Source organism: Clarias gariepinus, chromosome 27, assembly GCF_024256425.1.
Source record: "Clarias gariepinus isolate MV-2021 ecotype Netherlands chromosome 27, CGAR_prim_01v2, whole genome shotgun sequence".
Classification (NCBI taxonomy): domain Eukaryota; kingdom Metazoa; phylum Chordata; class Actinopteri; order Siluriformes; family Clariidae; genus Clarias; species Clarias gariepinus.
The window spans coordinates 9,210,220-9,233,548 of record NC_071126.1 but is presented as its reverse complement, the minus strand read 5'-3'; the positions used below and the strand labels follow the sequence as shown (position 1 = coordinate 9,233,548).

The 23,329-nt window shown below is 38.9% G+C and overlaps 1 protein-coding gene across 5 annotated transcripts in view; it reads right to left on the bottom strand.

Annotated features, from left to right (window-relative positions):
• Window positions 1–19,082, bottom strand: part of LOC128514698 (1-phosphatidylinositol 4,5-bisphosphate phosphodiesterase beta-4-like) — a 70,296-nt gene extending 51,214 nt beyond the window's left edge. For all 5 annotated transcript variants that reach the window (XM_053488509.1, XM_053488511.1, XM_053488510.1 and 2 more), the window contains exons 1-3: window positions 18,962–19,082; window positions 16,563–16,605; window positions 10,067–10,129 (exon numbers count right to left, since the gene is read on the bottom strand). The gene's annotated coding sequence lies outside the window, so the exon portion shown is untranslated. The remainder of the gene's footprint in view (window positions 1–10,066; window positions 10,130–16,562; window positions 16,606–18,961) is intronic.
• Window positions 19,083–23,329: the final 4,247 nt, after the last annotated feature.

Genomic DNA, 23,329 nt, shown 5'->3' with positions numbered 1-23,329 from the left:
CTAAACACATCCTTATAAGTACTTAGTGAGAAGCGACCTGACAAAAAAAAAGACAATCCAATACTTTCTCTCTCTCCTCTTGTAGTTTATTTATTTTCTTCTTCGAGTGCCCATTGTGTAACGTCATACAGGCACTCGGCTGCTTGAACGATTTACCCTTAAACATTGTGTGGTCTTGCTTTTAATGGATGACATTGTGTTCTCTGTGATGCATTCTGTATTTGAATCCTAGCTCAGCGGGAGAGTGGGGTACCCTCGATCAATCACTGCTGAGCACCTTAAATAACAGACTTAATGAAATCCTTACAGACATGCCAACAGCACCTGGCTGGTCTCTGACCTAGCTCTATTCACCACCGGCTGAGTCAGTCTGAGACAAACAGACAGGGAAAGACAAAGAATGTGCGAGAACAAGAGCTGCAATATGATCTTTACCACTGGCATCGGCTCATAACAGAGCACTGGGAGGAAATTACCATCGCTCTCCGAAGGACAGACATGCAGTAAGGAACAAAATGGCAATATTCAGTCATACAAACGTAATGATATTTGGATGTTACAGTAAATACATATCAGATAAGAGAAGATAAGATAAGAAGTCTAACGCATTCAGTTGAATACGTAGCAGACTAAGGCTTAGGGGAAGGATTTACTAAAGACAGCAGTTTCAGCTCTGGACCTATGAATGCTAATATTCAAAATCTCAGAAAGTAAAGGAAAATGATTTACTTAAAAATTATCCTGTTTTCTCAAACACCTAGACATAAGACAAAGCTTAGTTGTGGCCACACTTTGAGGTCCCCTGGTGTGTGTGTGCCATTTAAAATGGCCTCTAGGGTAATATCGAGCTCTCCTGGTTTCTTCATATCTCTCAAATGAATGACAGAAACGCTTAAAGGAAAGCTCTGAGCAAAAACACAGCTTCAGTCCATAACTGGCATTTCTGAAATGCCCCAGGATTACATCCTCATATCCTCATATCCTAAAGGAAATTATCTGGCTTTCTGGTTCCTATTGTAGCTCAACTTTAATGAATAAGAAATGAAAGCGCTGACAAATTGAGAGGCGGCACAGCAGCTTGGAAGTTAGCACCGTCGCCTGCACCTCCAGGGTCGGGGTTTGATTCCCGCCTCGGGTCTGTGCGCATTCAGTTTGCATGTTCTCCCAGTGATTGGTGGGTTTCCTCCGGGTCCTCTGGTTTTCTCCAAAGATATGCAGATTAGGCTAACTGGCGTTCCCAAATTGCCCGTAGTGTGTGAATGAGCATGTGAGTGCGTGTAAGTGTATGTGCCCTGTACTGGATTAGCGTACTCGCCTCATGCCCTAAGTCTCCTGGGGTAGGATACGCTCCAGGACCCCCTGTCACCCTGTACAGTATACAGGATAAAGCGGTAAAGATGATGAGTGAGCGAGTGACAAATTGTGGTAGTAAAAATGGAAGGCAAATGCTTTTGAGGTGATTGTTGATTTATTTTCCAATAACGGCACACCTTGACAAACCCTACTTCACATTAATAAGCATGGATGAATCATTCTATTTACTTCTGTCTCCTATTTATTCTGTTAATCAAACTACTGTTTTATCAAATGAGCTAGGAAGACACTTACTAATTAAAGTACAGCAGGAAGCTGTAACAAAACAAACACTTAAAATGCACTTCTAAACTTTTAGTCAATCATCTAGTAACGACTCAGGAAGGTCACATTAGCTCTCGTTAAGATTTATAGAGTATATCGGGTCTTAACTATATTCTTATTCCATTATGCTGACAATCCCCAGCCCTGGGAAGGAGCACAACGACAATCATCAATCACAACAACAATCATCATTTAAACTGGAGCTACATCATTTTAACCCAATTAAATAAAATAAACAAACACAAAAAGGGATTTATTTAAGGTGATCATTTATACAGTATGAAGGTACAACAACATCAGAAACCACGGCATACAAATAGTATTAAAGCTAAAGGAAAATCATTTGATGGACAAATAAAGACACATCTGTATGCAGTGTAATCATTTACAATGCATGCCTCTTATTTGATTTATGTAATGACCTTATTCTAATTTAACGGTGAACAAGACCACATTGATAAACTGCTTGAGGCAAGGATCTTTGGGCCCCAGACTCACCTACTTCAAATAGTTCAAATTAATGTCCATTGCTAAAGACGTTTTTTTTATTATTATTATCATTATTGCTACTTATTGCCTTTGATTTTCCCATTGCATGCAAACATCACCGCATGTGCATTTTTTTTTTTACCTCTAAACAACTTAAAAATCGAGACAGTGTTGTTTATTTATTTCACTGTGAACTAATCCTCTTATTATTCCATTTCTTAAACATTTATTCACTGTAGGAGGGGGTAGCCGATCTTGCTGAACAGCAGGTTCAAAACAAGATATTATGCTGTGCCTTTTTACGTGGCAAGATTTTTAAAAAATACCGCCCCCCCGCCCGTCGTACCTCACTTTCTGTCAAGGTAAGACGTTTAAGATTTATACAGTTAAAGGGAAGACAGTAAAAAAGACACTAAAGTTTTGACCTAAAAAATAAAACAGTTCTAAAATGCAATCTGGAATCTAACATTTAAAAACATGTTAAAGGTGATGAAACAATGGTTTAATCGCCTTTTTAATAGTTTGCTTATCCATCAACACATCCCCATTATAGAATATAGGCCATGTGGACATGCACTTTGATTTATTTGTTTGTTTGTTCGTAGTTCATTTGACATTACTGTAGAATGATTACACCGTCCCACACACACTTTAAACCTGAAATAATAAAACTGTTTGCTTTCCTGTTTTTTTTTTAAGCCTGTTGGTTTTGGGTGATTCAATTTAAAATCTTGTGCTTTTGTAAAGCTCGAGAAGGAAATAAATTCAATATTATTCAAGTCTAGTTCAGATCTTTGTGTGGAAACTGTGAATGAGTTACAATTTAGACTTTACAAAGTACCAATTATATGTTGCATGACACAGCCATTAAACAATGCTGCTTTCAAGTACACTCACCCATGCAATTAGGATTTTTCCCATGTCGCACTTTCATGAAAGGGATAATAGAAATGCAAAGCGCTTCATCCAGCGATTCGTGGCAATTTGTTACAGTATGCTTGTTGGAAATGTGTAATCTACATATACACAATGTGCTTGAATCATTTTCAATACATTCCACATGAAACCCAGTGAGACTTGAATAGCAAAAAACAGCAGATCTGAATTTATTTAATGCGATATTCGATTATATAGTTGGGCTGATATGCAAAGTAAACTGTAACGCAAAGTCCGAATGGATGTCTCTGATGTTCTCGAGCAATACTATGTCTAACTGTATATATATTATCTAAATACCAGAAGGGAATTATTTCAGAGTGCTTGTCCACATTCTTCAACGTTTTTTGCTAGGGCATGCAGAATGTTTCTGAAATAAAATTCTTCATGAGTCTTGGTCACTCAACCATGTGACATCATGAACTAGTCCACTACACACTGTGCCAAACTCAAGCTCAATTGTCGATGGAATTGCACTATTTACTTAGAAGCTACACCTAAGAACTGTTCAGACTCGTCAACAATTGCTATGATCTCTAACCTGTGATCAGTGAGCTGGATATCGCGGATCATGCATTTCTGTCACGAGAAGCCTACACAAGTGTAGCATATTATTTATTGGATTCGTGCAAACGGTCGAATCAACCAAGGGTTCAATGAAGGTTAAGTAATTTGGTAAACAGAGTTGGATTTACTGATGCTCTATTATGAAGAGACAAGAACCAATGACAGAGTTTACAATCTACAAACTCCTACAATCCACCTTCAAATAAAGAAAGAAAGATAGAATGGATGGTTTTCATTTTTTTCTCAAACTGCAACAAGCCAAAGCTAACACTGATAAATGATTTTCTGTGACCTAAAGATCATATTGTGACACCATCAAATATCGTACTGGTTTGGAATCAAGAATGTGGGGGGCGCGGGTGGGGTAGGGTGGGGTGGGGTGGGGTGGGGGTGGGGGATATACCTAACATCTGAGATGTGTCAGGACATTCAGCCCTTCTGCTGAACACATTTACTGTAAATCAATTTTTATTACTTATTTCCACTTGATCTTTGAGAAATGATGTTTGCCTTCTCGGTGTTGCTTTGGGCTGAAGAGCAGAATTCAACAGTGCTAGCTTTCCTTTAAACCTGGATTACTGAGATGTCAGTCAAGCACAGTGACGTGTGTGTGTGTGTGTTTGTTTGTGTGTGTGTGCCTCAAGCATCCTTGTCCATAAGATTACACATCCTTGTTTTTTTACCAATGTAACCTGTTCTAAAACACGCAAACACTTGAATACACATCATACACAAATACAGTTTTGTCAGATAAGATTCTTGTGAGCTGAAGAAGCAAGAAGCAGTGGGAAAGAATGATCGATTCTAAGCCTAAATGAGTCTTTATGATAGACTTGTACAGTGTACATTGGGTACAGTGGGTCAAAAATGCCTAATATCACTTTAAAGTCACCACAAATATCAGCCAGATGGTAGGGTTGAAAAATGTAGAATGTAATATTAATCATTCTAATTATATTAGCCTTGCAATAAGCCTGCATTATGTAGATCTTACATCTAACCCCCAAAAATACCATGGATTTGCTTAATAATGAAACTGATGTTATAATCAGTTTGGTAAAAATAACACAAGCCAGTGTTAAACTCAAAAACATGATTTTGAAATAGCTGAGTGTGATGAAAGTCTGAAGAAGTACAATGCAGATTTATGTACTTAAAACAGAATTACAATTGTAAATGTATGTAATCATACAACTGATGTGTTATCTAAAGAGAATGATATAAGGTATGATGAAGAAACTCACTGATATAAAAGCTAAATTAGATTAGAACCATATTCATTTATGGTTGATGTTTTCTTGGAGACTATTCCAGGAGATGTAGGGCACGAGGCGGGGTACACCCTGGATGAGGTTCCAATCCATTGCAGGGCCACACACACACACACACACGTCCATTCACAGATTGACGCCAATTATACTAATATGCATGTCTTTGGCAGCTTTGTGAAGCTGCTTTGAGACACTGACCATTGTTAAAAGCGCTATATAAATACAATTGAATTAAATTGAATTTGGACAGTGAGAGGAAACCGGAATACCCAAAGGAAACCCACCAAGCACAGGGAAAAAATGGTTATGTGGTTAGTTCTGTCGTCTTGCACCTCCAGGGTCTGGGTTCAATTCCCGGCCAGGCTAGATTCCCGTCTCTGTGTGCATGGAGTTTGCATCTTCCCCCCATGCTTGGAGGGTTTCCTCTGGGTACTCTGGCCTTCTTCCACAGTCCAAAGACATGAAGATTAGGCTAACTGGCGTTTCAAAATTTCCTGTAATGTGTGAGTGTATGTGTGTGTCCCCTGCGATGGATTGGCACCCTGTCCAGGGTGTACCCTGCCGCGTGCCCTAAGCCTCCTGGGATAGGCTCCAGGCCCCCCGTGACCCTGAATACAGGATAAAGCGGTATAGAAGATGAGTGAGTGATGGTGCTACCCCCTAATCCACCGTGCCGCCCATGCATACGACCTTTGTCTTGAAACTTACATAAAAGAGTTTGTAATTAATGTCTCCAGTTACACAAATATATCTTTTTCTTGTGCTTGGGAGAGAGGGAGAGAGGGAGAGAGAGAGAGAGGGGGGACTGCTGTCACTCTGGGTGAACCATCTCCAGAGTACATAGTGTTTGGCATGCATGGAGATCCAGCGTCATCTGTATAAGCTTTAGAGCTTCCACAAACCATGTGTGTGTTACAGTCATCAGCGCTGGCATCATTACTACTCGTGAGCTGAGTCAGTTTGGCAAGTGAGGGAAAGTAGGAGAGCTGGCAAGTACACAAAACACTTCTTGCAAGCGAAACTGTCCGCTGTTTGACTTTGTCATATGAGGCTTCATCTGTTCCTCAGGCAAACAGACGCCCTTGGTACATAAGAGGCGTCTTCAGACAGAGAAACCACATGCATTACGACGCTCTGGAGACAAATGAAGCCCAGGGAATTATAAACTCACTACTGGGCTGTGTAAACACTGCTAATGTATACTGATAACACATGCTATATATACTTTCTCATTCGGCTTTTTACTCGTGTCATGTCACTTGGGTAAGTGTAAAACATAATGCTCATTGGCATAGTGTCCATGAGGGAGGACGTTCAATTTGAATGGAATGACAGCGCCAAGTGACCAGGTCCCCCCTTTTGGTTTGGATTAGAAAGTAAAGTAGGGGTGGGTAATATGGTATCACAGATACAAACAACTGGCGCAGCGAGCTAACAATGGCATGAAATGAGCTTGGCATTCAGGCCGAGTCTGGCATGAAATCAAATTGGCATAAGGGGCTAACACTGGCATCAAATCAAACTATTGGCATAATGGGCTAACATCTGATGAGCGACTTGTTACTATGCAATCAGGGAGATACAAATCATTGCTGTTAACAGGCTTTCTTTTTTAATTAACCATCTGATTCAAGACAATACCAATAAATTGTTCACAATCGCACATGAAGGTATCATTTTTTGTGTGTGCTAACAACAGCATATGCACTGGCACATCTATTTCACTAAGTATACTATTGTACCCATGTGTTCACGTGTAAGTATGTTAATCTGGAAGGGGAAATAAGACTGAGGATGTTTATGCTTCACCTACTAAAAGAGAGTTTTATGAGTTGGATGAGTTGCATGAGACTGGCCATAAAATCAGCAGTATTTCGCGAGAACATAACACAGGGGGTTCTCAAATAACTGAAAGTTTATGGCACGTTTGACGGCGTTTGTGTAACACTAACACTGTTACTTAACTGCTTTCACACTTAAACAGAGTTGAAGGACAAGTCGGGCGTTCTTTCAGACTTTCGGAAATGTCTTGATTACTCCATACGGCGCTTTAGATTGAAGAGTAAAATGTTGACTTAGAAATGGACTTTATACTGACATACTGTAATACAAAACTTGCAGCTAATCAGGACACACCCCGTGTGAGCCTACTGCTGTGTGCAGAATATAATTAAGTTCTTTTGTAGGGTTTATTTGCTGAACCACTACCCAGAAGTGGTTTGTACTGTAGATTAGCAGGACAAAAGGATAACCTCCGTCCAGGTTCTACCAGCCCAGGTTTAACCAAACATGGTCAAAGCTCAACAGAGGGAGCAGGGGCAGCTGGCAGGCCTCTCAACACTGCTAGTCTAAGACTATAGGAAAAACAACTCGGCAAAGTTTCAATTTAAGCTGAGGAGATCAATTTTGGGAGTCTGCGAATCGTGCACCCTTTAAGCGAAAACATTAGGAGAATGCAATATTGGGAGCGAATATTATTGTGGCAGCTAATAATAGCCTGGAATGTTTTGGCCTGTTACAGGTTCATCCGATTTCTTTCCCTCATTTCCGCGTTGATTGTGAGCTTTTATGAAGCGGAGGAGAGTGAGATGGATACGAGCGCCGCCAGATAGAGAGCAAGGCGAAAGCATGACCAGAACCCAGGGAAAGCTCAACAGCCCCTGAAATATGTACCTATAAGGAACGATTCAGCAATTTATAGCTTCTGCCTCTCTAATTCTGACAGATAAGGCAGCAGGAGAATTAGTGAGCATATTTTCCAGATTCACTGAAATAGAACACTGCCTTATACAGAGGCAGAGAAGTGGAGGGCAGCGGGGGTTAAATACAATTCCCCAGACTGCCCATGAAGCGAGCAATGATATGACGTACAATCGCATATCGGGTCAAACACAGCCTGAATAAAGACTCCATATGCTTTCTAGCAGGTATGCAGCATGAGCACGTTCAGATGCTCTGATTAGATTAGAGATATGTTTATGTATTTAAATTCTCACTTTTAAAAGACTCACTTTTAGATGAATCCCTCAGTGTCGGTAAATATGACATATCTAAAAGTTAATGCGGTATATTTATACCCGCATCTACAGTATAAAAAGTGTTTACAGGAAGAAGTAATAATTTCCACAAACATGCATTTCTTTCTGAGAAGAACATTTCTTTCTACTGCAAAGAAAAAGTGAATTCAACAACAGGGGTGAGCTGTGATATCGTTCATTTGATTGGCTCGCTCCTCTTCTCTGCCTTTTATCTTATTAGAGAGAGAAAACCTTTCTTGACAAACAAACACCACACAGATGTTGCTCGGCTCTGACATCGTCCATCACCATGGCAACCCTATTCCAGGGGACTGCTTAGCCATAATAGCCAGAGCTCTGTTGCATCAACGCACCGTGACTTGCTGCACTCGTCTCCTGGTAGCACTTTACTGTCCAAATGGGATCCCTATGTGTGTGTGTGTGTGTGTGTGTGTGTGTGTGTGTGTGCGCCCATGTTTAGCCAGACAATGGGTTTTCTTCCCAAAAGCAGAACTACAACCAAAACAACACATATCTCCCAATGTTTTATAGTGTGTGTGTGTGTGTGTGTGTGTGTGTGTGTGTAGGAAAAAACATAGTAGCTCTCATGAATGATGAACAGCATTAGAAAAGTGTGCAGTAGTGTGCGCAAAGACACTTAGACCATGAAAATGTGGCTCAATAACGTCAATATAAACTTCAGCATGCATAACTGTCAATTACACAATTAGGACAACGAATAGTGCATTAACTATGCACATCTGCGGGAATTAATGCATGACATATTGCCTGTAATGTTACCCCATGATATTGATCAGCTAATGCTGTAAACCCTGCATAAAATAACTAGGCATAAATGATTATGCCGTCTATGTGTACAGTATTTCCAGTATTATACATAATAAGATAAAATATAATACAGTTGAATTATTATTAAATCTTAATGCTCATTTTATGTATGTATTGACGATTTTTTTTTTCAAACTCCACAGCCGACGACAGTGCTCTCAGCCAATTCAACATACAGATATACACTAATAAGCTGTTAACATGTTGTCACCTTTATAATAGCTCTTTTATGGCAGTTGGGCTTGTATAGTGGATGGTACACATAATTTAAGTCTAATAGAAAATTTTTAGACCACCATCTTATTTGTTAAAGGAATAAGAAATAAAAAAATAAATGATTCAAGTCATGTGGTGGTAATGATGTTTTTCTATGTTCTATGTTCCCCAGTGTTTTTTTTCCCCCATTATGTAAGGCATTATGTATCCCTGATTAAATGGAAATCAGGGAACATATTTTTTTAACATATTTTATTTTTTTAGTAACAGATCACATGTGGATGTAATTTGAATCTGTTCTACTCATATTAAAACATTTTTAGATTCCTGTTTTAATTTGAAATTATCATTAACATCATTAGAATCTAAACTGCGTTTCCATGATCATCAGGTTAAAAACAATAATAATAATTTAAAAAAGGGGTTTGTTATATTTTGGAGGTGTACCTATGATCATTTTCTTTACTTTCCAAAATATCTTATCTTACTTCTGCAAGCAAACTGTATGCTATTCTAAAATTAGTGGCCTACAGCAGTATGTAGTGAAGACTGATATGAATTAATGCTGGAATGGCATTATACACTGCAGTCACCTAATTATATGTCGCTCTAGGGGAGTTTCATTAAATATGCCCTGGTATAAAATGCAGAAGTACAAATGAAAAGAAAAAAACAGTCATTACTGTACAGTAAGTGTAGAATGTTCAGTTCATGTTGGCACAGTCTGGTAAACAGTTGTGTGTAATTTATTTAACTCTTGCCCTTTTCTTCACTGGCTCCATAGCATTCATTTGCATGTGCCTTAAGACTTTATTCACTACATATTGTATTATATCAGTATTACAGCTGTACAAATCAACATAATCTGACACCCATTGAAAAACTTAAGCCTGGGTATGAGACAAAGAGTCGTGCCGGCTACACACATCAGCACGTACTCAGCAATGCTGGAAGATTATTTATTCCAGTCACTGTAAGTTTGTCCTTGCAATCTTTTCATAGGTTGTGTAAGATTGCCTCTGGTTTGGCCTTCTGGGATTAATTCACTAGATTAATTCAAAGACACACTTAGCCCAGTCTTACCAGACAGATGTTAGAGTTGTGTCAGGGACAGCTAGATGACCGCGGACAGCAGGGGAGGATGTTCTGCAAACAGAGATGAAAATATTTATTATCGAAGAATGTCTGTAAAAAGCGAATAATGGGAATGACACATGCATGCTTGTTGGGCATCAAACTAAAGTCAATAGGTCACATCAAGAAAGTGATAATTTACTGTAAAACCCATATTCTATCTAAGCAATCACAAGTTTTTTCTAATCTGACTTTTGATTGAACCTCACCTTTTCTCCCTGAAAGCATGCAGATATCAGTAACAAGGTTTTATTTTTAAACAAGAAATGACTTTATGTCATCATATGACATCATACTGTATGCGCTCACAAATATTCCCTTAAATAGATTAGCTAATGCAAAGTACAGTAATACCGAAACGCTGAAATAGAACCGTATCCACTTACAATGCACAAGGCCCGTTTTATGGAGAAAAATACACCACCATTAATTCCATTGACATATCAGTTAAATGACATGTTGCTCTAAGCAGGTTTGGGTTTTAACCACCGCTAAAACCATCTGCTGTATCCGGGGACATTGCATACAAATATCAGACAGCACTTTCAAAATAGCATGGGGCAGAAACAAAGCATAGAAGGTGTAGTGGGAGTAATTGTATAGTGAATAATGTTCCCTGTAAAGAAAAAAGAGGTGTTACCAAAGCCACCTTCATATTCATCACACTACCGAGATCAGACGGCCTCAGACAATTCCCTTCAACATTCATTAGCGCTGTGCGCGTCTGATATGTACCGCTCGAAAACCGTGAACGCGGTGACAAGGGTAACCTGAGCTTTGCTCACATAATTCACCCCAGGAGTCCAAAAATAATTAGAGTCTGTCCTTCACCCTGTGTGATCACTGGCCACAAGGTGAATCCCAACCTCTGCACATAGCTTGATGTTTAAAAAGAAAAGCTTATACGGAACAGAACTTAAGGAGAGACTTTCTGGAGGGACGAGAGAGCGTAGGAAGTAAAACGCTCCTCTGCTGTGGTCTCTGTCAGTGAGGGGGGAAACGTGCGAAGCTCCCCTGGTGCTTGCGTCACTACGTCCGTCCCTTGTGCAGCAGAAATGAGGTCTGCTGCTCACTGTCTAATTCTGCATCAGTGCCTTTTTCAATCTCTCTACACTGCACACCTCCATCCCCCCCACTGCCTAATTAGCAAATTTCATTAGACAGGTGGGAGCTTGGTGTTGAGGGCCAGCTTCAGTGGACTGTTCAGGCTCACACACGCCAGCACTTGCATGCACGTGACTAAGCTGAGTCAAAATCCCTATCATTTGGTGTCTGTGTGTTGGTGAGGGGCTCTTTGCATAGACCCAGATGAGAAATAAAAAATTGATGAGAGTCTCCATGGTTTTGGCAAATCTTTTACAGCAAAACAAAACTATGAGAATACACAGACTATTGTAGTCACCATTATCACTGTGCTATAGTGAGGGTAGGATGTGCGGCTCATGCTGTAACTACTCGAACCCTTCAGGTTTGGCACGAGTGGCAAGCTGGCCCTGTGGGGTTTCTCCTTTTTAACTAATCAAAGTGATAGAGCTAAAACTGTTTAACTATTCATTTGCTATAACAGCAGGGCTCTGACAGTAGTGCAAGATGTAATTCAAATGACAGCTTCCTTTTAATGCATTACGTTTCTATAGTAACTGCTAACATATAGTACTGTGCAAAAGTCTCGAACAACCACTCATTTCTTCCTATTAAATTAAAGTATGTGGATTAAATTAAAGGAAAGGAAACAATTGTTTTTACTGTGGCAGGCTGCAAAGTGCCTACGGTACAGATACGGTTTAAAAATTGCTTGTTTATGTAACAACCTCAGCAGCAGCCTCATTTCCCCTCTCGTCTGTTCCAACCACTTAGCATTCAGTATAACCAGTATACTAATCACCAGCCTGAACATCTGCCCTGTTTCTCACTGCTCTGAAACTGCTTAGGTACAGGGACTGGCCTTATAATAGGACAAAACAGGTTGGGAATCATCAGCTGTATGGTGGTGTGTATATGATTGGTGGTATTATTATTGTCCCCTCCTGAGGTTCATTATTTTCCACAAACAACATGCTTTAACATTTTATACCTTATGTACATATTAAGAGATACCTATTGTGAAACCTGATTTGTCTTGTGGGTTTCAGACTGTACAGTAGTGCATATTGTAGCGTACCGTACTGTATATGGTGCTTTATTTCTGGGTTCTGTGGGTATTTACGCAGTAAAAAATACCCAGTGCAATCAATGTACCGATATAGATAATGTATAAGGTTGGGTATAAATGATTTATAATATAGGTTATGGAATACTCATAATGCCATGCTCTGTCTTCCTTAGAATCATACTCACCTTGACTGAGGAGAAAGCTGAGACTGCAGTGCTACCGTACGTCTGACCTTATACAATGGTGGAGGTTTGTGGAGTCGTTAGTTACCTTAGGCATGTTTATGTGATAGAAAATGCCTGCTGTTACAAAGTGATGGGCAAACTTGGTCACGTAATGTCCCTTTCCTCAATTCCTTTTCCGTAAAATAGTTTTCCATGTAGAGTGATTTTTGAAATTTCTAGCACAGAAAAGGTAAGAGCTGTACCTTGTCCAGTGTCTTTTGTTAAAAAAAATCTACCTTATTTTACAAGGTGTTCAAATTCACTGACCATCCAAGGGACATTTAAAAACCTCACTGTATCTGGTCCATGGCTTTAATTAATATGTTAGTGTGAGGTCTAATTAACATAAGCGTGTTGAATAATTCACTGTGATTGAGCCATGACAGCCAATCAATATACAAAATAGTCAGAATAGGGTGTGTCCTAGCGTGTCCTATTCTGGATTTGTGATTTCTATAATAATAATAATTATTATTATTATTATTATTATTTTTATTATAGAAATCACAAATCCAGAATAGGACACGCTAGGAATAATAATAATAATAATTATTATTATTATTATTATTATTATTATTATTTATTATTATTATTATTATTATTATTATTATTATTATTATTATCATGATAGTTTATGATTTAAGTTTATAAAATGTAATAATTAATAGTTGATAATAGACAATAGCTTAGGGTTAAACTGATGGATGCACAAATAAATAAGTTATGAAAATAATTAGTGTACATTTATATTTCATTTATATATTTTTTTACTTTCTGTCTAATCGGTGTCACTGTGAATAATATATGCTAAGACAAGAATGTTAATTTTTTATTTATTTTACTTACTTTAGTTATTTATTTTACTTATTAATTCTAAATAAAGCAAATATTCATGATGTCATTTTTAAATAGTGGACATGTTTAAAAAAAGGCACAATATCCTCTAATAGGCTTTACCCATCCCTTCCCAAGTGTACACCAGAATAAATTATCAGGGAGTTCAAAATAGTTTTATGGATTATTATAAACATTACCTGCCTAAATATTTATCCATAGAGAGCTTGCTAAATAACAAAACCCAAAGAAATATTAATCGAACTCTTCACACCAGGCGCAGCAGTTTGTAAGGCGTAGTGATGCTGGGAGGAAAAAACCCTCAACCTTCTATGCTTCGACAGTCAGACTGTTTTTATGAATGTTTTGTTTTCCCACATAACTGTGTGACAGGTAGGCCTTTCACTTCATTCCCCAACATAACCATGCAGACTTTGCTCTATATTAAATAGTGTGATAGCAGACTACTAAAATAGCCCAGTCTGTGAAATGCGTCATGAAGTTTCCATCAGCAGCAAAATTAACAAGCAATGTGATTTTCCTACAAGTAATGTCATGTGGTCGTCATGTCATGTGGTTTTCTTATCTAGGCATTTCACATTCATACAGAAGGCGCATCCCCTTATTGACTGCTACTTAAATTCTGGCATGTACTGTCCTGCGAAGACACAGCAGTGTTTCTACAGTATATAAGGACTGCAGTTAGCATTTTGAAATCCTGTTACACAGTGGTCCGGCACTCATGATGGCTTTCCTTTATAGTTCCCTTAGTTATTCATACACTCTAAGGATGAATGCAGTCATCTTAATGCTTTATTTTTGTATTTACTGTACAGTATGTATTTACAGTATAAAGAATTTTAAAACTATGGAGTCAGGTGAACTCTGAAGTACTAAAATGTATCCCAAAGCTTTTTATTCCACTCGTACTACAAAATCAATTTGCCTATGATTACATCACGAGAATGGCTGGCCTTTGTGGACAGAAGATGTCCAAATGTATGTGTGGCTTTAGAAACCAAAGCTTCTCACAAAATGCGTGACATGATTATATTTACTTCATTTTTAATTACAGATCTTAAGGTTCCTCATAATCAGGTTTTTTTTTTTTGGAGGCAATTTAGGGCAAACTGATAAAAGTGCATATACAACAAAAGTGATTTGGGTAAAGGAAGCAAGAACATATTTTGTGTCTGGAACATTAATTATTGAGTCTAAGGCTATTGTAGGGTGAAAGCTTACTGTTAATTTATCCAGAGTAAGGGCTTTTTTTTGTTGTTGTTTCTTAACACACACACATTGAGGTGCAGAGGCTATAGAGCTTAGCCGACCTACCACACTGTTTTTGCGAAGTGGGAGGAAACCCACAAAGAAAAACAGAACAGTAGAACAGACATAAACCCTTAGAAAGGCTTAGAAGCACACTAAGGACTCTAGGGGATTCTGCAGTACACCAGGGGTATGTAGTGTTTTCTATTAGTTTCACCCCAGGGAACATTCACTCCAACCTAAATAATGCAATAACTGGAGTTTTCTTGAATATGGATATGAGTGGTACTTTATTAATGGGGTAGATACAGTGAACTGCCTTAAATGTTCGAACCCTGCTGTGAAATGGAGAAGGTTCATATATATTTCATTCCCTGTCTAAACAAACCTTTGTCTAAACATAAGCTTTGTTCAGCGTACTTTCACTTTATACAACGGTCACAAAACAAAACCACCTACTCTACTAAGATCTTAAGATTTTGAGATCTGTCTCGAACATGACGGATCCACAAGTGAGGATCTTAGGGAGTCTGATTTCGTGTTATGAAACAAAGGTCGACAGTTTAATTGAAAGAGCAAATTACGTTCACATGCAGCCTTGCCACCAGTGGTTTGAAGCCCAGGTTGAGTGAATGTGAACAGAAGGATGTGTTTTCAGAGGGGGGTGGGGGGGGAATTAGAAAGAGCAGATAATAGCTTTTGGTTTGCACTGTTCCTAAGTATTTTTAGAAACATATATGCAGTCCAGGAACGGAATTCATTTAATACATTCCTGTGTTCCTGACAGAGATGAGTCCTGAACAGTATGTACTGGTATGATAAAGGGGATTCCAGGTCAGAGGTCATTGGAGAAATAAAAGAAATCAATTAATGAAAAAAGACTTTATACACTTGTATAATTGTATAATTTACAAATTTCACTGGACCCTTAAAATGAATGGGTTTAATCCAAACCTCAATACCTCAAAAACAAGTAAGTCTATAAATTACTGCCAAATGTGTACAAACCACGTATGAATAAATATCACTTACGTCTGGAAATACTGCAAAGGTTTTACTACATACAGAAAACTAACAGACATGGCCTTTAACTCAGCCTTGCACAAGTGTAAATTCTACCCTGGCAGTTAAATGTGAGTCAGTTTGTCTTTTTGACTAACAAGGCCTCATACAACATGCAAAACACATACATTACATTCAGCAATGCTGCAGCTGACAAATTTTACAGCAGCATCTTAAAATCACAGAGCCCATGGCAGCCCAGGCCTTGCGATTGGTATGCAACACCAAGCCTTTAACAAGCATTAGAGCAGGGCTTGTGTTCAGTCATACAGCGAGACAGACAAGCAGGAGACGGCTGCACACAATCTATTGGCAGCTTTTTAGTGCCGTCGCATTAACCAAACCCCCCAAAAAGGCTATAAGAAAACCAACAAAGCAGTAAAGCATATAAGAATTGCTGGACAGGTTAAAAGCCATGTCACCGTGCATAACACATTAGATTAAATTGCTCACGCTTTGTAGAAAACCGCCCATGTGAGGGTCTATTTTTAGTCTGTCTGTACATAAGCATGGCAAAGATCTGCACCTCAAGACATCACAAAGTGCCTATTTTGTATGTGCCACATAAGTGTCGCATGCTCACTGAGAAGAATGGAGGACTGAGCAGCATCACTTTATAATTTTGATTACCTTGTATGCACAATGTTAGGGGAAAAAAGGTTGCATCCTAAATGGTTCCATAAAGCTTCCCTGACTGTACAACAATTGATTGCCTATCTGTAAAGGTTTCAGTCAAGCCAAACATAAATGCCTGTTAAACTTCTAAGTTATAAAACAAGTTTTTTTTTTTTTTTTAAAAGCATTTTTTCGTACATTTTCTTTGATGCAAAATCAAATCAATGAACACTGCCTGAAACATATAGCCACCTAATTATTAACCTGAATAAAAAACCTGTAAACTCACCAGTGCTGCATCAACTGTTACTGGTACAACAGCATCTCTTTTCCTGTAAACAAAAATATAATGAATACATTTCAAAAGAAATTAAGCGATAGTTCATTTGAAACTTTTAACAAAAAAATAATAATTCCAAAAAATCTGAATGCAACCAGAATTTATTTGAAACTTGACAATGAAAAAAAATTTAAGTTTTAGCTTTATTGTCTGCTTTCCAGCCAAGGACAACAGGCACTTAAGGAACACAGTTTCTGAAGACATTTTTATAAAAATTCAGGCTGTTTCAGACAAATTATAGTAAAAAAGACTATGAGTCACCATGTTTTGATCCATCAAGTAAAAATATCCTTACAGTCTTCATCAAGGCCTTATTTGAGGCCTCAATGTAATGCACTGTTTATTTTGATAAAGCAGATAAATGCGTTCTGACTTGCAGCCACTTCACATAGATCCAAGGTGCAAATATTCACACAAATAGTATGTTGTAGAACTGGTAGAGCTGTAAACAGTAACTTTGAACAACAGCGTAGTATCAACAGTGCTGTATTATACAAACGGTCGTCGCTGTTCATATGACTTTGCAGGCACTAGTATTCACAAATTTCGCAGGAAATGTACTAACATTTATTCTTTTATTAGCAACGCATACGTTTTTCATGAACCACGGATCAAGTGACTGAGCAAAAACCTCGGACTGTAACAATATACGAAAAATATGATCATTTAAACCTGCCAGTAGCAATAAAGGAATGGGGCTGTCACATCTTTTGCATATATTTTATATAACGGCAGTCCTCAAATGTCAGTGCATACACATCAAATAGAATCAATAGTTGTGCTGTTAGTAATTACATTCCGTGTTTCATGTCCTTACAAGTCTCTTCTTTACTCTAATGAGACACACCTTTTCTATTAATTTCAGTGAAGTTACTGCATAATTTACAAGAACTACTAAATAGGGTTTCATAGGAATAAGTAAATAATAGGTCAAGTTCAGTGGAAAATGTGCCACCTGTTATTTGAATTGAAAGTTAATAGTTGTAAAAAATTTAAAATAAACATGCTTAATGATGTGTTTAGAATTTAAATGAGAATTACTTGGGAGTCTTATGATTCAAGATGGTCATGTTATCTACTCACTCACTCACTTATCGTCTACACCGGTCGAGGGAGGCTTGGAGACTTAGGGCATAAGGTGATCTACACTCTGGATGGGGTTACATGCTTATTCACACTTTACAGGCAATTTGGGAATGCAAATAATCCAAATCTGCATGTCTTTGGACTGTGGGAGAAAACCGGACCACCCAGGTGAAACTCACCAAGCACATGCAAACTTCTTATCTTATCTTATGATCTAAAATGTAAATTGTTAATCTTAACCACATTTAACCAATTTCACATGAAGGAATAAGCACCAAAACGTGAGATGGAAGTGCAACTTTTGATTTGTGCAAATTGCCCCGAATTTCTGTTCAGAACTGCTCAGTCCATGCTCAGTGTTTACATGCAGCTATAGTACATAGACTATTGCACTGGCACAGACAGACCTGTGGGAAGAGTCTCTAAGGCTTCCAGCTACAGTACATTTCATTAATGTAACTCATGTACTGTAACCATTGTGATCTGATATATCTCTTTAGAGGCTGATATTAGTCACAATATGGCGTTCAATATATTTAGGAAACTAAAACATGTGTGGCTGTTTTTGATGAATTATGATCGAGTTCAAATCATACCCTGTGCAGTATCTGTGCAGTAGAGCAGTAAGTATTTGCCACATGCCCGGCTGAGGGTAAGTCTGTAATGTCTGTGCTGCATGGATCATGAGCAGTATTTTGCTTTTGGGTGCTCATACAGTACAGTAAGTGCTAGCAGACAGCACGCTGTTAGCTTACAAGCTAACACAAGTAAGGTCCAGAACGTATACAGATCTTTTTTTTTTAATGTAAGCAGATATATAACAACGCACAGACTGCTGTAACGTAAAAATAGCACGGAAGGCACGCGCGCGTTGTGCAACGGGATAAAACGCGGCGCTGCTGCTGCGCCCTGCACACTGTCCCTCCGCGCCGCGCCGCCTCATCTCTCCCGCTGCACTGCCGAACCGCTCGGGCTAGCACCTTTAGCTACAAATGTTGATAAACAAAAAATCTAAACAAATAAACAAACCCAGACCTCAAGTGAAGACAGGGTTTTTTTATATATATATTATTATTATTATTGCTGCTCTCCTGTCTGCCATCGTCTCTCTCTCTCTGTCTCACACACACACACACACACACACACACATTTTCCCCTCACTCGATCTCGGACCTCCCGTGTCTACCAGCTCCATCTAGGACACACCAGAGAAACCCAGAAGCCAAGGCAGACATAATGACGCAAACCTCCCCGTGCCTTACCTGAACAGCTGATTAAAGGATCTGCTGGAAATCCGGCGCTTGTCAGATCCCCGGCCCGGATGTTGTCCAGCTGCTGTCCTCTCTGTGTGTCCCTGCCTCCTGATAATGCTGCCCACTCCCGTTAGCTCTCGCCCTCCAGTGGAGAACCGCTCCAGAAACCCCCCCTCCCTGCCTCCCTGCCTCCCTCTTTCTCTCTCTCTCTCTCTCCCTCCCTCACTCCTTCCCTTTCTCTCTGCTGAATGAATGAAAGGTTAACAGGGGGAGTGAGTCATGCACAAGTGCCCTTCCTCCAGCAACTACAGCGGTTAAAGAGGTAGAGAAGGAGGAGGAGGAGGAGAAATAAAATCTGTTAATCACCCGAGGTGTACTGTACATGCTCCACATACAGCAACTCCAAACAAGAAAGCAAGGCTTGATTAACACCTTAAAAATGAGGCAAGTTGAAGATGGCATGCTTTAGACCAATCAGCTGCAAGGCTGCTTTTCCAAGAACTCACTTGAAGCCATGTGACTGAAACTGGGTTATGTCACATTTATGTCATACTTACTCCAGCTACTCATTTCTTAAAGACAAAAGAGTGTAATCTTCAGAAAAAAAATTTGGATGGTCAATTTCGACCCCATATAATTGTACTGTAAGGTTGGAAAAAATCCTAATCTGCATAAAAAATGACAACGTCCATGTAGCTACTCCTGTCTGTGTATGGCCAGAGTAGGATCCCTTTTAGTCATAAAAAGGCATACACATAATACCATTTATTGTTCAACAAAGAAGCTATTAAAAAAGCATAGTTAATTTGAAGAGAGTGAAAGAGGTAACATCTTGTGAAGTATAAGTAAGATATGAATTCAATATGATTAGTTTTATAACAATGGTAAATACCTACAAACTGGAAAGATCGAATGTCAATCCTTTAAAGGAGTGAATATTATGTTGTTAAACCACTGACCTGTGTTGGCCAATATGTCTTTCATTTGGAGCCAAGAAAGTATTTGCAGGGTTAGCTAGCTACAGGGTCATGCATGGAGTCCTGGAGTCAAGCCTGCAAAAATGGAGTTTGCACAGTCTCCCTTTGCTTGTGTGGTTTTATCTGGGTGCTCTGGTTTCCTCCCACAGTCTAAAGACATGCAGATTAGGCTAATTGTCGTTCGCAAGTGTGAATGTATTCATGTGAGGGTACAGTATGTGTGTAATGGATTGGAACCCCGTCCAGGGTGTACCGTGTCTCATGCCCTAAGTCTCCTGGGACAGGTTCCTGTGACCCTGTATACAGGATAAAGCAGATGATGAGTAAGTGTGAGTGAGTTGGCTAGCTAAACTTACTTGTTCCATTATGCAAGCTGCATCGTTTACTACTACTACTGCTAATAATAATAGTAGTAGTAGTAATAATAATACACATACAGGGTTACCTAATGGAGTAGCTATTACTCTACTTCATGCTACAGTGACACTGTCCATGCTCATAAAAAGTGATTGTCTGATAAAGCATAGTATGCTTGTTAACATTTTGTAATGCTTTATGGTATCTTCAATTTGCTGCTCTGACTGTACATCTTACCTTCATCACTTGATTTACCTATAATTGTTAACATAAAGTTATTCTTTCCTGGAAATGTGTTAAAAATAAATACAAAGTATATATTTCTTTCATTTGTATATATACCTTTATTAGTTTCACAATAGTTAAAGAATAGTTCGTTGCAGTTAGTGAATAAGAAAGCTTAGTTAAAAGTAGTGTGACACCTATGTAAAAAAAAATCTGTGTAATACTAATGAATGTATTATACCATTAAATAAGGAATGCACACACACCAAAGTACTATGTCAACACAGTAATCTAATAGAAAGGTGTGTGTGTGTGTGTGTGTGTGTGTGTGGGTGGGTGTGTGTGTGTGTGTGTGTGTGTGTGCGTTTATGTTTCTGTGCATTATTTAATGTGATGGTACATTTAATAGTATTACTTTTTTTTCTCCATTTTTTCTCATGTTCTCTAGAGTGAGAGACTGCAGCCAACACAGCAGATGTGATTAAAACGGTGTGGGCGTAAAAGTGGCAGTGTAATTAGTTGTGGGCAAACTGTTAATCAAACAAATAAAAACAAACACAGATTTTGAAAAAAACTATATATATTTCCTCTCTTCCATACAGTAATCATTATTGCAGTGAAATCTTTAGCCTAGTTAAGGAGTGATTCCAAATATGGACCTGTTGGGACCTCCACTGCTTAAAATATGCTTTCTAATTAATGGCCCTTCAAACCCTTGCTCAGAGTTTAGCTGGCTACTACCCGGATGTGTATTGCCTGTAAAAATGGAAAATGAGAACAGCTGTATATTGTCTGTGCAAATATTAACATAACACTATCTCACCATCACCCTCGTGAGGATAGGATTCATTAAAGCAGTTATCTAACACCTCCTGTCGTTTCTGGACCAATGCAAGCACAAGCATATTGAAGAGAAGAGGAGACACGGTCACTGCTTGTGTAACTTCCAGGATTATAGATATTAAAAGAATATCTGTGCTCTGAATACAGCACAAAGTTAATTAACCCACTTCCTGCTTGCTGGAATGCAACAAAGGCTTGGACATTGTCTGTTATACTGCTAAGCAAAGCCTCATCTAATGACAGGGAAAATTGCTTTAAAAAGGTCTATACACAGTTACACACAAGTAGCCCTCAACCAAGGTTACACACATATCTGTAATTATTTTTATCTTGATTAACATTGTGTGGTTTGCCTGACTTTAAGGTACATTCAACTTTCCAAGTTAGCTTCTTCAGTTAGACCCAACAGCAAAGTGCCTTAAGGCATGACACCATACAGTAGCACAGTGTCTCCGGACTTTCTCTTTACATTCCAAGAAATCATGAAAGAGCGTCTAATGGAAACTGGGCTAATCATGTTATTTTCTGTCCAAGCTTGATTGTCCTGGCATTAAAAAAAATGGAAACTGTTGCCACATGAAGCACAGTATGTACACTATAGAAAACTCCCCTCTAGTGGATGGACACATGTGGTTTGAGCTTTGATACATTATCAGAGCAAAGGCCACAGCTGCACCATGATCACAGCCGGCTTTTGCTTTGAATTATTCTCTTTCATCTGTGCTGTGTCTCTCTAAATCCATTCGTTCCCATCTATTTCTACCTATCATTTTTCATGTCTTTGCTCACACCTTACATCCACATCCTCCTAAATCACTAATGTCAGGCACTTGGATTACACGTTCAGGATGTGATTATAATTACATATTACATAAAATCTGTAAGACAGAAAGGTTGGGTCTACAGGCAGAACATTAAAAACACCTGACTAATATTATATCAGGTGCCCTTAGTGTCACCAAAACAGCTCTGACTCCTCAAGGCATAGACTCCACAAGACCTCTGAACGTGTGCTGTGGTACCTGGCAATATGACTTAAGCATCAGATCCTTTAAGTCGTTAGGTGGAGCCCCCTAACACCTGAAACTCCTTGTCAAGTTCTTCAAACCATTTCTAGGCTAGGCACATTACTCTGCTAAAAGCAGCAACTGGCAATGAAGAGGAATACTTAGTCTGCAAAAAAAATGTTTAAATAGATGTCAAAGTAAAATCCAAATAAATGCCAAGACCCAAGGATTTAAAGCAGAACATTGCACAAAGTGTCACTCTGCCTCTGCCGGCTTAAGCGCCTTCTTTCCATTCTACATCCTGGTGCCATCTTTTGCCCAGCTAAGTGGTGCACACAAATCGTTCTGTCCATGCGACATTAAAAAAAGCATGATTTATTAGACACGGGCCACCTTCTTCCATTGTGCCATGGGTGAGTTCTAGGCACTTTTAGCAGTGGACAGGGCTCAGCATTAGCACTCTGACAGGTCTGTGGCTATGCACCCATATACAGAGTAACTTGTACTGCACTGTGTGTGTTGTATTGCAGTTGCCTATCTGTGGGATTGTACCAGACTGGCCAGGCTTTTTTCCCCATTTGCATTAATGAGTTTTGGATGCCTATGACCCTGTCACTGGTTCATCGTTTGTCCTTCTTTGTGCCACTATTGATAGATATTGCATTCAGGAGGATACTGGGAAAACCCCATAAGAGCTGATGCTTTGGACATTCTCTGACTCAGTTTTATAGCCATCACAATTTGTGCCTTGTCAAAGTTGCTCATTTTTCCTCCTTCCCACACATCGACTTGAACTGACTGTTCACTTGCTGCCTAATATTTTCCCACAGCTTGAAAGGTGACATTGTAATAACATAATTCATGTTATTCACTTCACATGTCAGTATATATAAATAGCCCGAAACAACTGGCCCATGCAATCAAAATATCCCTCAAAATTACACGTTCCTCATAAGCAAGGCTGGACA